This window comes from Anser brachyrhynchus (genome assembly GCF_964034855.1).
Source record: "Anser brachyrhynchus genome assembly, chromosome: W".
Taxonomy (NCBI): domain Eukaryota; kingdom Metazoa; phylum Chordata; class Aves; order Anseriformes; family Anatidae; genus Anser; species Anser brachyrhynchus.
In genome coordinates this window covers 15343172-15358134 of record NC_137704.1, presented here as the reverse complement: position 1 = coordinate 15358134, position 14963 = coordinate 15343172, and the positions used below count along the sequence as shown (strand labels likewise).

General features: G+C 41.6%; 1 protein-coding gene across 3 annotated transcripts in view; it reads right to left on the bottom strand.

The window, feature by feature from the left end:
- LOC308184778 (guanine nucleotide-binding protein G(q) subunit alpha-like) overlaps positions 1-14963 on the bottom strand; it is a 135435-nt gene that overhangs the window by 76906 nt on the left and 43566 nt on the right. The window lies entirely within an intron of this gene.

The following is a 14963-nucleotide window of genomic DNA, read 5'->3' as shown; positions in this document are numbered from 1 at the left end:
AAAAAAAAAGAAGTTTTAATGTTACCACAAACATAACAGAAGCTACCATTAAAAAAGAAAAGCTAGATTCTTAGGAATGATTACCAGTTACTTTTTAAAAATCTTCATAATTTACAGTACAAAGTAATCTCTTCAAATAGGGAGTTGTTCTTATTAAAGAAATTTATCCTGCTAACAAACATACAACCCCCCACACCCCTTTTTAGATGGCCTGGGAGAATGATGCTACTACTCCTTACTTAACAAAACTTTATACCTGCAACTAGTTTACTCGAGCAGAAATCAAGAACTCCAAGTTCAACGTGAAAAATGTGCGTCTTAGAGATATGGAGAACATATGTTCTCTATTATTAGAACCCAAGTCTGCAACTTCTAAGAAAGTATATTTTCTTTTGGAACATCATACCCACCCATCCTGAATGTCTGGACAAATCATGAAGGGTCTCTACCATTTCACAGCTAGTAACAAGAAATGTTATTCTACTAAGCACAAACCAAAGTTTTTGTGAAACAGGAAGATTTGTTTTATTTTTGGAGAAGATCGTATATTTGTTCTCAAACTCAATTATGTATTCTTTTGGCTTTGTATTCTTCCCAAAGAATGATGCCCCAAGTATTTGTTCACTACTTATGACAAAATGATATAGCAATATATTCAGATATTGATTATTCTTTTTAAATTATTATTCTTGAGCTCTGAAATTATGTCCAGCTGGGCCAGCAAATAGGTCTGTTTCCATATTCTCTCCATACATACATCAACCTTTTGGAATCTTACAACAGTGGTTACAGTCAATGTTGGAGCAAGCTTGGAAAAAAGTTCAAGTTTTTATATTCCTTTTGATATTGTCTATATAATTTTTCCAAGCTAGCTTTCTAGCCTAAAAGAAAGATTTATGAGGGAGACATGCACAGTCTATTTCAAAATAATTTCTTCTTCTGATCTGTTATGGTTTAACCCAGCTGGCAGCTAAGCACCACAGAGCCGTTCGCTCACCCTCCCCCCTCCCTCTGTGGGATAGGGGGAAAGAATTAGAAAGAAATGAAAACCTGTGGGTTGAGATAAAGACTGTTTATTAGGACAGGAAAGAAAGGAAAATAATACTAATAACAGTACTACTAATAATAATGTGTACAAACAAGTGATACACAATGCAATTGCTCACCACCTGCTGACCGATGCCCAGCCTACCCCCGAGTAGCCACCCCCCACCCCCCCCACCCAGCTAGCCACCCCTATATATTGTTCAGCATGACGTCAGATAGTATGGAATACCCCTTTGGCCAGTTTGGGTCAGCTGTCCTGGATCTGTCCCCTCCCAGATCCTGCTGCACCCCTAGCCTGTCTGCTGGCAGGACAGTGTGAGAAGCTGAAAAGTCCTTGGCTTAGTATAAGCACTGCTCTGCAACAATTAAAGCATTGGTGTGTTATCAACATCCTTCTCATCCTAATCCAAAACACAGCACCCTACCAGCTACTAGGAGGAAAATTAACTCTATCCTAGCCAAAACCAGGACATGATCTTAAATCCACAGAAGAAAGCCATATGATTGAGATGCAGTAGGCAAGGTTTTTTTCATATCAATGGTTTGTGTGGACTAGCCCATTTTAAGATGCCAATTTTAAGATGCCCATTTAAAGAATCTCTCTCACATGTGTTGTGGTTTAACCCGGCTGGCAGCTAAACACCACACAGCCGTTCGCTCACCCTCCCCCCTCCCTCTCTGGGATGGGGGAGAGAAACGGGAAAGTGAAGCCGGTGAGTTGAGATAAAGACAGTTTATTAAGACAGGAATATAAGGAATATAAGGAATATAATAATAACAATAATAATAATAATAATAATAATGATAATAGTATTAACAATAATAATGTGTAAGAAAACAAGTGATGCACAATGCAATTGCTCACCACCCGCTGACCGATGCCCAGCCTATTCCCGAGCAGCCGGCCCCCCCACCCCGGCCAGCCACCCCTATATATTGTTTAGCATGACGTCAGATGGTATGGAATACCCCTTTGGCCAGTTTGGGTCAGCTGTCCTGGGTCTGTCCCCTCCCAGATCCTGCTGCACCCCCAGCCTGCTCGCTGGCAGGACAGAGCAAGAAGCCGAAAAGTCCTTGGCCTGGTGTAAACACTGCTCTGCAACAATTAAAACATCAGCATGTTATCAGCGCTCTTCTCATCCTAATCCAAAACATAGCACCCTACCAGCTACTATGAGCTACTTAACTCTGTCCTAACTGGAACCAGGACAACATGGAAAAATACATCTTAGCAAATATTTTCTGTTTTGTAACAGGATTTCCCAAACCTATATGTAAAGGACTGTGGTTGTAGTGTTTGGCCTGTCAGTAATTAATATCACTGTGCTTGATGATTCAGCTAGGTCTGGATGGTATAATTTACATAGACTGCATAACTGACAGCAGTAGCATGAGATCGAAACAGTCTGGGAGCTGAATGGAAGTCTGTACAAAAAAACATCATCACGACAAAGAATTTGTCTCTCTTGTCTTGAGAGGATTACAAATCCAAAGTGATTAATTTCTTGAGAATGTAGCTCTTGCTTATAGCAGAAACAATTATTTAAGCCAGTCAACAAAAGTCATGAGTCATTTACAGGTTCAGACCCTGATGACTTGTAATCTTCAGCTGTGGTTCATACAAATACCTTGCCTTATTGGGCTGTATAGCAAGACATGCAGCTTTGGAGGAAATCTTCATCTATCCTTTGCCCTTTTCCTTTTCCTTGGACCTACTAAATCAAGAGCAAATGCAAAAATAAAGGCTTTCCTGCAAACCTACACATATTCGAAACAGGTGTAACATTCAAGGAGATTAATACTAGGCTATATTTCACTGTCTCGAACATGTAACAGGCTGAGGATGTGTTACTTAACGTGTCAGAAAGCAGAACTCTGATGATCAGTCCAAGGTAGGAAAGTAGATTTACATAACAGTCTGAGAGAACTATTTTGGAAGAGAACTGTAGAGAGGTAGTTGTTTCCTTTGAGCAACCATGAAGCACAGAACGGATCAGGTTAAATAGGGAAGAGGTTTCATGGTGTGCTATACTTAAGAACTATATTTAAATTAATAAAATACATTGTGACTTGCTGGAAGGAGGCTTGGTACAATGCTAATCATCCTGCAGTTACTGAAAAAGGTGAATGGGGTATCAAAACTGCCTAAATACGAATTTGTCATCCTTTCCTATTTTACATTCCAAGTTCTAAATAGGCAAAATAGCATATCCTCTTTGAAAAAGAATTCCACGGACACATAACAGAATCTAAAAATTTGAGTTTGTAGAAAATATTTTTGTTGTTACTGTTCATTGTCAGTAAAATGCTTTGAATAATCAGTCCTAACCCATGACCCATGGGCACTACAATAAAACAATAATGATTTAAAATATTTTGTGACTTCATTTGAAAATGACTCAGTAAAAAATGTATTGTTATACTCTACTTATAATATTTTTATATAACAAATCACTGGAATAATAGAAGAAAAGTGATGTCTACACCTGATTTTTTGTTAATAGGGCTCAGAGAAAGCTTAGATAGTAGCTGAATATATCAGAAATTTATTTCTAAACTGAAATTGGTGCCCTGAATTTTCCTGATTTCTTATTTACTTTTAAGCTGCATCAGATATGAAAGACAACAAACACTATGCCATTGCTGCCATTGCTATGGAGCTGCAACCAAAACATTCAAGCAAGCTGTTATCTAGGAATATATCACTATCTATATAGATAATAGAAAAAGCTTCTGAAAATTGCATTTTAAAGGTCATATTATCACTAATAACATACTCCTTGAAAAAAAATCCTTTTCAGTTACAGAGCAAGAGAAGCACCATGAAACACAACTCATTCCTCTAGCAGATTTCTCTTGCAGGTGTTAGTCACACAATGTGAGCCATGCCAAAGAAGGAGAGAGGGGAGGTTAGGTGCACAATTCAAATACAGAACCAATATCTTGATATATGTACTTTTACAGTTATCCTAGTATTCTCTCATAAAGTTTTCAATCCTTTTTTTATAAGCAAAAGTTTTTATTAGCAACAAAATAAGTAGTTTTCTGATGTCACTCAGAAGAGTAAAAAGTTACCTTAGTCACTAATAACTAGTCCATCCAGTATGGGTAAGTATATAAAATACAACTTTTACTCATTAAATGTGAGGTGCCCTTCTATGATATGGAACATATCATTTGTTTATTTAGGGAAAGGAAAGATATAAGAAGATGCAATTACAGCAGCGCAATTTAGATACTATTTAGAAGTAAATAGGTTTAGAAGTAAATAGGTCTAGACCTAGATAGGCCTGGAGTCAAATCCAGTTGGAGGCCAGTCACTAGTGGAGTCCCCCAGGGCTCAGTACTGGGGCCAGTTCTCTTTAAATATCTTTATTGATGATCTGGATGAGGGGATCGAGTGCACCCTCAGTAAGTTTGCAGATGACACCAAGCTAAGTGCGTGTGTCGATCTGCTCGAGGGTAGGAAGGCTCTGCAGGAGGATCTGGATAGGCTGGAGTGATGGGCTGAGGTCAACTGTATGAAGTTCAACAAGGCCAAGTGCCGGGTCCTGCACCTGGGTCGCAACAACCCCATGCAGAGCTACAGGCTGGGAGATGAGTGGCTGGAAAGCTGCCTGGCCGAGAAGGACCTGGGGATATTCATCGATAGCTGGCTAAATATGAGCCAGCAGTGTGCTCAGGTGGCCAAGAAGGCCAACAGCATCCTGGCTTGTATCAGAAATAGTGTGGCCAGCAGGTCTAGGGAGGTGATTGTCCCCCTGTACTCGGCTCTGGTGAGGCTGCACCTCGAGTACTGTGTTCAGTTTTGGGCCCCTCGCTACAAGAAGGACATGGAGGTGCTCGAGCGAGTCCAGAGAAGGGCAACGAAGCTGATGAGGGGTCTGGAGAACAAGTCTTACGAGGAGTGGCTGAGGGAGCTGGGATTGTTCAGTCTGGAGAAGAGGAGGCTCAGGGGAGACCTTATCGCTCTCTAGAGGTACATTAAAGGAGGCTGTAGAGAGGTGGGGGTTGGTCTATTCTCCCACGTGCCCAGTGATAGGACGAGAGGGAATGGGCTAAAGTTGCACCAGGGGAGGTTTAGGTTGGATATTAGGAAGAACTTCTTTACTGAAAGGGTTGTTAGGCATTGGAATGGGCTGCCCAGGGAAGTGGTTGAGTCACCATCCCTGGAGGTCTTTAAAAGACATTTGGATGTAGCACTTAGTGATACGGTTTAGTGGAGGACTTGTTAGTGTTAGGTCAGAGGTTGGACTAGGTGATCTTGGAGGTCTCTTTCATCCTAGATGATTCTGTGATTCTGTTTGACTCCAAAGCTAACATACACAGACTAGTTCTGCTAATGCAAATCACACTACAGGGCAAAAAAAGGGTGTGACTGTTTTGTCACTTACTCTCCAGCTTTCATGTTTCCCATATATAAACTTCAGGTTGCCTGACTATCACTTAAGCTGTTGCCTAACAAATAAAGCTACATAAATTTATCAGCATGTTCATTACTGCATTTTTATAGAATATCTGATTATAAAGGCCTGAATTATCACTTTTATCTCTATTCATACCTTTCCTCCCCACCAAAAAAAAACATATCCATAAGAATATTTCCATTAAATGAAACAACTTCTTCAACAGACACTGTTGGCAATCAATCTCTGTAGAAAAAATGAGGTTTTCAAAACAAAACAGGGAGAAAAACAGAAATGAAGTATCCGTATGCAATTTATTCTCTACTAAAAGGACAAACAGTAAAATGAATCAGTCTTTCTGTGACTTTCACTGTGTCTTTCTTTCAAGATCTGGTTGGATTTGGCCCTGGGCAACCTGATCTAGTGGGTGGCATCCCTGCCAATGGCAGGGGGGTTGGAAATAGATGATCTTTAAGGTCCCTTCCAACCCAAGCCGTTCTATGATTCTATAATTCTATGATTATGAAAAAACTTTGGTAAATGCAAACTGATGAAAAGGCACAAAAAGCTATTTCTCAAACTTAAGAGAAAACTATTTTCTAGTGACTAATAGATCCATTAGGATAAAATGTCAACAGTACAGGTATATATATAACTCATAATGAACTTGGTTATAGTCCTGTCAAAGAAAAATGTCAACTTAAAATGGTAAAAAATGTTCTATAAATATTTCTGTTACTGACACGGTACAAAACCTGATCTGCCTATATCACTAGCCACAGAAATATTAAATGACATAACATACCATGTTACTCAAATACTCACACATAAACACGTACACATATGTTGCTACAGATCCCTGAATACATAAATACACTTTGTCTAAACAATCACTTCAGTTTAGGTAAATGTATTTGTGCATATTTGAATAAAATTTTCCTTTGTTTTTCAGGACAGCTTTCTGTTTACTGCTCAAAGACATTTTTTCATTTTGCTATAGTGTACTATTTAAGTGTGCTATTTAGTTTTAAGAGAAGTGTTTAAGAACACTATGCCTCCAGGATATGAAAGAGGGTAATTCTTATTTCTTTTTTTTTTCTTAATATTTCCCTCTCCTGTTTGTTAAACTTCATTTAACAGATCAATGGACAATGAAGGCAAAGAACCGTGACGAAAACGTGGTAGATTCCAATCATCCAATCTAATCTTGTGATTTACCATAAAAGACCAGTTGGAAGCATGTCACTAGTGGTGCACCCCAGGGTTCAATACTGGCTCCAGTCTTGTTTAACATCTTCATTAATGACCTGGATGAAGGGGAAGAGTGCACCCTCAGCAAGTTTGCAGATGAGTGTTGTAAAGGAAGGATATAGGCTCTTTAGGAAGGACAGGCAGAGGAGATGAGGAGGGGATGTCACTCAGGAGGAGACAAGGAGGGGATGTCAATGACCAGCTGGAGTGCATGGAGCTCTGGCTGGAGATGGAGGGGCTTGTGGAGAATGTGAAGATCAAAGGCAGCCTTGGCTGCAGTGACCATGAAATGATGGAGTTCAAGATCCTGAGGGCAGTGAGGAAGGTGCACAGCAAGCTCAAAACCCTGGACTTTGGGAGAGCAGACTTTGGCCTCTTCAGGAATCTGCTTGGAAGAGTGGGATAAAGCACTGGAGGGAAGAGGGTTACAAGGAAGTTGGCTAATATTTAAGGATCACCCACTCCAAGCTCAGGAGCGATGCATTCCAACAAAGAGGAAGTCAGGCAAAAACACTGAGAGGTCTGCATGGATGAATGAGGAGTGCCTGGTCAAGCTCAAGCACAAAAAGCAAGCCTACAGAGGGTGGAAGCAAGGACAGGTAACCTGGGAGGAATAAAGAGACATTATCCAAGCAGCCAGGGATCAAGTTAGGAAAGCTAAAGCCCAGACAGAATTGAATCTGGCCAGAGACATCAAGGGCAACATGAAGGGATTCTAGAAGTATATCAGTGATAAAACGAAGACTAGGGAAAATGTGAGCTCTCTCCTGAAGGAAACGGAAGACCTGGCTACCAAGGATATGGAGAAGGTTGAGGTATTGAACAACTTTTGGCACTTTTTGCCTCAGTCTTCACCAGCAAGTGTTCTAGCCACACAGCCCAAGTGGCAGAAGGCAAAGGCAAGACTGTGAGAATGAAGAACCGCCCACTGTAGGAGATCAGGTTTGAGACTGTCTAAGGAACCTGAACGTGCACAAGTCCATACGACCTGATGAGATGCATCTGAGGATCCTGAGGGAACTGGCGGATGAAGTTGCTAAGGTACTATCCAATATATTTTAGAAGCTGTGTGCACTGGTTTCAGCTGAGATAGGGTTAATTTTCTTCATAGTGGCTGATATGGTGACATGTTTTGGATTTAGGAGAAAAATAATGTTGATAACACACTTATGTTTTAGTTGTTGCTAAGCAGCGCTTTCTCTTGTTTTACACTCATCATGGGTATTAAGAGCTTTATAGCAGGCTTCATATCCTAGCACCTGTTTTTAAGGAATGATGTTCAATATTAGTATTGTAAGTAATGGCATTTTTTCCACAATATTATTTTTATATAGTAATAAAGTTGGGGTTATTAAAGAGACTTTTATGCAAACATGAACATACTCAAATTTTCATTCCATTTTCAAGTGAAAAAGAGGCTGTACGTGACAAAAACTCAAGAATCTATTGGTTCAGTCAACCACTGCAATACAATAGTGAGTGCATTTTAAAAAAAGGAGTCTATGTGAATTCTCACCTAAGAACTGCACATGCACAGAAGTCCTCCTGAGCCTCATTCCTGTACAAAGCCTGAATGCATCTTACACAAGCTGCTACCTGTGGAAAGCCCACGCAGGATCAGTTCAGGAAGGACTGTATCCCATGGGAGGGACCCCACGTGGGAACAAAGGAAGAGCGTGACCATGAAGGAGCGGTAGAGACAAAGTGTTACAGACTGATCGCAGCCCCCATTCCCCATTCCCCTGCACTGCTTAGAGGGAGGATGTAGAAGAAGGTGGATGGGGGGGAAAGTGTTTTTAGTTAGTTTTTAGTTTCTCACTGCTCTAGCTTGTTAGTAATAGGTAATAAATTACATTTATCTCCCTATGCTGATCCTATTTTGCCTGTGACAATAATTGTTGAGTGATCTCCCTGTCCTTATCTCAACCCTTGAGCCTTTTTCACTGTATTTTCTCCCCCTTTCCCTTTGAGGACAGAGAGTGCGGTTCTGGCAGAGCTCAGCTGCCCAGCTCTTAGAAAAAAAGAAAAAAAAAGCCATATTTCTAAAAAAAGCATATTTCTGTTTCAGTTTAGAAGTATTACATTAAAAATAACATTGCACTTATAAATATCTATGAAATTCAAAACTGTGAGATAAGTCAAAAGCACTGCAAAGAAAAGCATTTATTCTCTGTAATTTTAAGCCATACTTTCTTGTATTTTTAAAGGAAGAGATTGCCCTCTGCTGTTTAACTCATAACAGAGACAGCAATAATTTCAAACTGATATAGAAATATCAAAGGATTGTGAAATATTGAAATGATTGAAAATAATGAATGATTCCAGTAGGAATTTTCCTCTGGAAAAAAAAATGCATCAAGCTTAAATAGCTGCATTTGTGTATTTTCTAACCAAGATTGTTGCCTTTCTAAACAATTACCTCTTTTTTTTTTTTTTTTGAAATGAACTCTGAAAATTAGCTTCAGATTTATCCTAGGCATTTAAAGCTACATAGTAGTTTATCACCTACTTATTTCTGGTGCTTTCCCTAAGCCCTTTATGTGAGCATTTGCATGGAGTAAAGAACTGGAAGGACTAAATGGTAAAATTTAATCTCAAATGAAAAGTTGTTGTCTTGAACAGGGTCACAGAAGAATGAATTTAGTCATGTTAAAGATACAACCCAACATTATTTTCTCCAGAGTAACCACAGACATATTATAGCATAGTGATGAGTAGCTATTTGAAACGGGCCTTGAGGTAGATGAAAGTTTTATGCCATTTGACATAAAAAGTGTCTTTCTTTATAAATTAGGCACAACCTTCTAATTGCTAGAAACATATAACAGATGCCAAGCAGAGCTCATTTAAAGAAGGAAAGCAAAGCACTGCTGACTTGTTTTTCAAGGCTTCAGGCCACTACCACTTTCTTGAAACATGGTGCCAACTTCCCTATTGAGGAAGGAGGAATGAAAACAAATAAAAGCACATCTTTCTTATTTGCAATAAATTGAGTCTTATTTATACAAGAGCTTGAAAGTTTCTTCCTTTGTTGCCTGGTGTGTATAAAATTGATCCATACTCTGACTTAATCAAATTAACGTGTTTTAAAGTGATTAATTCTGTTTAGTAATTGACTGTTTTACTAATCAGTATTTATAGGGAAAGGCCAAGGTAGGTTATTTAACAATCATTTGGGAAGGTATATTGATCTGCTAAAGCATAAATGGAGTATACTCCCAAGATGCTAGCCAAAACTGGACACTGTCCATATAAATGGACCATTAGTCATAAAAACAGGGTTTTGGAGATTTGTTTTGTTCGTTTGTATTATATTTCTAGCAAGCCCATATTTACAGTGAGTGTTAAATATGCGAAGGAAAGCAAAACTGAGCTTTTTGGAATTAATTTCAATTACACCTGGAAGAAGCTTTTGGGAACTGAACAAAAAGAATAGAAAAGGGACAACATAGTCTACTGATAAAAAAAAAAAGTATTCTCATTAGTATAGAAGGAATTATATACTAATTGCTTAATCCTTCAGTGCAATATACTCCGTAGATTCTCCAGGATGCAACAAGGAGCTGAAGATCTTGGAACAAGTTAACAGTGAAATACAGGCATATTCTTATCAAAACTCTTAGAGTCAAAAGTTCTACTTAGCCACAGATGTTCTGAATTTACTCCCATAATAATTCTTTCAGAAATGCCCAGAGTAATTTCCCAGAAAATCTGGCAGACAAATTTATCAAGTTAATTCAGGGAAAGTACTGATGCAGACAAGAAAGGCTGCTTGTTACATTCTACTATCAAGAAAAAAAAAGGATATTAATAGGGCCTATTTACTTGGTTCATAAGTACTATCAAAGAAAGACTACTTAAGAAATCAGCATGCAGCTACCACTCACATACAAAAACACTGTGAATTGGAATTAAAGTTTTAATATAAATGCTGGTATTAAGATTTAACTAGATGGATAGGAAGGTAACCTGCAAGTCAAAAGAGAAGATAACATTAATTCACCTTAAGGAACAAGAGAGTATTATATTGAAAAAGCCTGCAAAACATTATTGACCTGATCCAGTAGTAACTGATGTTATAATTAAGATTTTTATTTTCTTCAGTGAGCTTTAAAATCCTTCTCAATAGGAAAATGATTGTAATTCCTTTTTGGACCTACCAAATAATTATTTTAATTCAGAAAAACTTCAGGACTAAAATGAATGACAAATTGGATTAAAGGTGAACAATATTTTATCTTCACTGGATCATTATAGTACTTGGATTACATGAAACCAAACTCCCCACAGAACAAATATTAAACTAGGAACACTTTTCATAGAATCATAGAATACTCTGAGTTGGAAGAAACCCACAAGGATCATCAAGTCCAACTCCTGGCACTACGCAGGTCTACACAAAAATTCAGACCATATCACTAAGAGCATACTCCAAATGCTTCTTAAACTCCAACAGGCTTGGTGCAGTGACTGTGTCCCTGGGGAGCCTGTTCCAGTGTGCGACAACCCTCCTGGTGAAGAACCTCTTCCTGATATTCAGCCTGAACCTCCCCTGTCGCAGCTTGACTCCATTCCCTCGGGTCCTATCACTGGTCACTAAAGAGAATAGATCAGTGCCTGCCCCTCCACTCCCTGTCGTGAGGAAGCTGTAGACTGTGATGAGGTCTCCCCTCAGCCTCCTCTTTTCCAGGCTGAACAGGCCAAGTGACCTCAGCCGCTCCTCATACCTCTTCCCCTCTAGGCCCTTCACCATCTTTGTCGCCCTCCTCTGGACGCTCTCCAACAGTTTCACATCCTTTTTGTACTGTGGTGCCCAAAACTGCACACAGTACTCGAGGTGAGGCCGCACCAGCGCAGAGTAGAGCGGGACAATCACTTCCCTCGACCGACTAGCGATGCCGTGCTTGATGCACCCCAGGATACGGTTGGCCCTCCTGGCTACCAGGACACACTGCTGGCTCATATTCAGCTTGCTATCAGCCAAAACCCCCAGATCCCTCTCTGCGGGGCTGCTCCCCAGCATCTCATCGCCCAGTCTGTACGTATAGCCAGGGTTGCCCCTTCCCAGGTGCAGGACCTGGCACTTGCTCTTGTTAAACTTCATGTGGTTGGTGATCGCCCAGCTCTCCAATCTGTCCAGATCTCTCTGCAAGGCCTTTCCACCCTCTAGTGTTTTGCCTGTCTATAGATAGGTCAGGACATTATTAATCGGATTAAAGAGAGCATAGGTGAGGGGAAGGAATTAATTAGAAGTTTTATGTTAGTTTTGCTCCCATCTAACACTGTTCTTGGAGTTACTGAATCTGTAGCAAAAGCACAGTAGCCTCACAGTCACTCTAATGTATGTTGGTGATTAGTACAGTGAGGGCCTGTCCAGGTTTCAGTTAGGACAGAGTTAATTTTCCTCCTAGTAGCTGGTAGGGTGCTATGTTTTGGATTAGGATGAGAAGGATGTTGATAACACACCAATGCTTTAATTGTTGCAGAGCAGTGCTTACACCAGGCCAAGGACTTTTCAGCTTCTCGCTCTGTCCTGCCAGCGAGCAGGCTAGGGGTGCAGCAGGAGCTGGGAGGGGACAGACCCAGGACAGCTGACCCAAACTGGCCAAAGGGGTATTCCATACCATCTGACGTCATGCTGAACAATATATAGGGGTGGCTAGCCGGGGGGTGGGGGGGCCGGCTGCTCGGGGATAGGCTGGGCATCGGTCAGCGGGTGGTGAGCAATTGCATTGTGCATCACTTGTTTCGTACACATTATTATTAGTAGCACGATTATCATTATCACTATTATTATTATTATTATTATTTTCCTGTCTTAATAAACTGTCTTTATCTCAACTCACAGGCTTCACTTTCCCGTTTCTCTCCCCCATCCCGGAGAGGGAGGGGGGAGGGTGAGCGAACGGCTGTGTGGTGTTTAGCTGCCGGCCGGGTTAAACCACAACAGTCCTTTTGGTGCCCAACGTGGGGCATGAAGGGTTGAGATATCGACAGATTTGACCAGAGGGTGTTAAACTAAAATTGGTATAAGTATTGGACCTGCTTAATAGTTGCTAGTCACAATGTTGATTGCCTTGATCTCAAGTCTGCTGTGCCTGTTTTCCAAACTGAGTTTTATAGCACGTTACTTTCTGTATGTGCTCCCTGTCGCGCTGTTTATCCTTTCCGGGCCCTGGTTTAAGATTGTTATGGTACTGTGTGGTGTAACAATGGCTTCTAATATGATGAGATTTCTGGTCATAACTTCATGACTCTAACCTGGTATTTGTACTCAGCACTGACGTCGACTCTATACTTTGGAAACCATATCTGGGAAACTATTAACAATTACACCTATTGCCTGTTTTCGTCAGGGAGCCAATCTGTGAAGGGGACAGGGGAAGATATTTTTTCCTACGTGTTCACTCTCCCTTTCTCCTTCACCACCCTCTTATCCCCCGAGCTAGTTACGGTAGTTCTCCAAGATGTTGAATATCCTTGGGATGTTCAGACTAGCATGTTCTTGTTGTTATGTCTCCAGAATGCGCTTCAGGTTTTGTTTAAGATTAAACAACTACTTAGTAATCTCATCCAGAGATCTGTCTTGAGGCAGGATAGTTGTGAGTGGCACGGAATGTGGGAGGATATGGGCAGGTTTCTAGAGCAGTGGGCACCTCCAGTGTTTTGGACATTCACCCCTGAACAACTGCAAAATCCTAAAAAGCTGGCAGAATGCTTGAAAAAAAGGTGTCCTGACTCTGGCAGTTCCAAAGAGACACAAATCACTGTAGCGTGCTGGGGTCTGGCTTGTGCCTATCGAGCTGCAATTGATGCTACTATCAGCCTAGTGACAGACCCTGCAGTCGCTCCAGCTCCCGCAGCCGCTCCAGTTCCAGCTCCCACAGCCGCTCCAGCTCCTGCAGCCGTTCCAGTTCCAGCTCCTGCAGCTGTTCCAGTTCCAGCAGCTGCTCCAGCTCCAGCTCCCACAGCCGCTCCAGCTCCTGCAGCTGCTCCCGCTCCTGTGGCTGGGTCAGAGAAACGAGCTGTAGCAGCGCAAGTTGCCCCTGCAGAGGGTATTCCAACCCCTGTGGCAGACCCTGTGGCTGGGTTAGAGAAACGAGCTGTAGCAGTGCAAGTTGCCCCTGCAGAGGGTATTCCAACCCCTGTGGCAGACCCTGTGGCTGGGTCAGAGAAACAAGCTGTAGCAGTGCAAGTTGCCCCTGTAGACAAGGTGAAAAAATGGTATAGAGACTCAGGTCGTTTAGAACGCAGACAGTCTTCTGCTAGGTCTAGGTATAGAGAAGACAAGGCTGGGCAATTAAAGGTGCAGGAGGATGAAGATGAAGATGAGGATGTCGAAAAATCAACAGTAACTACCCGAACCCTATACCAGCGTGAGCTACGAGATGTGCGAAAAGATTTTGGTCGCTGCATAGGTGAGCAGCTTGTCACCTGGCTGCTCCGGTGCTGGGACACCGGAGCCAATTGTGTGGAATTAGAGGGCAGGGAAGCCAGGCGGCTGGGATCCCTTGCTAGAGATGCAGGCATGGACAAAGTAATTGGAGATGGAGCACGATCTCACAGCCTCTGGAGGCGTCTCCTGTCAGCTGTGAAGGAAAGGTATCCCTTCAAGGAAGAACTTGTATGTCTACCAGGCAAATGGACCACCATGGAGAAGGGAATTCAGTACCTGAGGGAATTAGCCGTACGGGAAGTAATTTATAAGGACCTAGACGATGCACAAATATCCACAGATACAGATGAAGTCCAGTGTACACGACCCATGTGACGGAAGTTTGTACGGAGTGCACCATCATCATATGCCAGGTCATTGGAAATAATAGCCTGGAAAGAGGATGAGGAACCCACAGTGGATGAAGTGGCTAAACAACTCCGGCAGTACGAAGAAAGTCTTTCCTCTTCCCTACAGGCCTGCGTCTCGGCTGTGGAGAAGTTCTCTGAAGAGTTCCACCAACTTGAAGAGAATTTATCTTCCTCCCCACCCGTATGAACCAGTGTCTCAGCTATCAGGGGTAAGCGTTCATCCATGCAAGGAAGACGATATAATGGGTACACACCCCGCACCACCCTGTGGTTTTACCTACGCGACCATGGAGAGGACATGGAAAATGGGATGTAAAATCTACTGCGACCCTAGAGGCACGGGTACGTGAGTTGCAAAAGAAAACAATTGGGAAAAAGGGGTTCTCTGAAAAGTTTGCTGCTCCAACTTCCAGCAGGCAGTCCTTTAGACACAGAAACGAAGATTCTGACCAG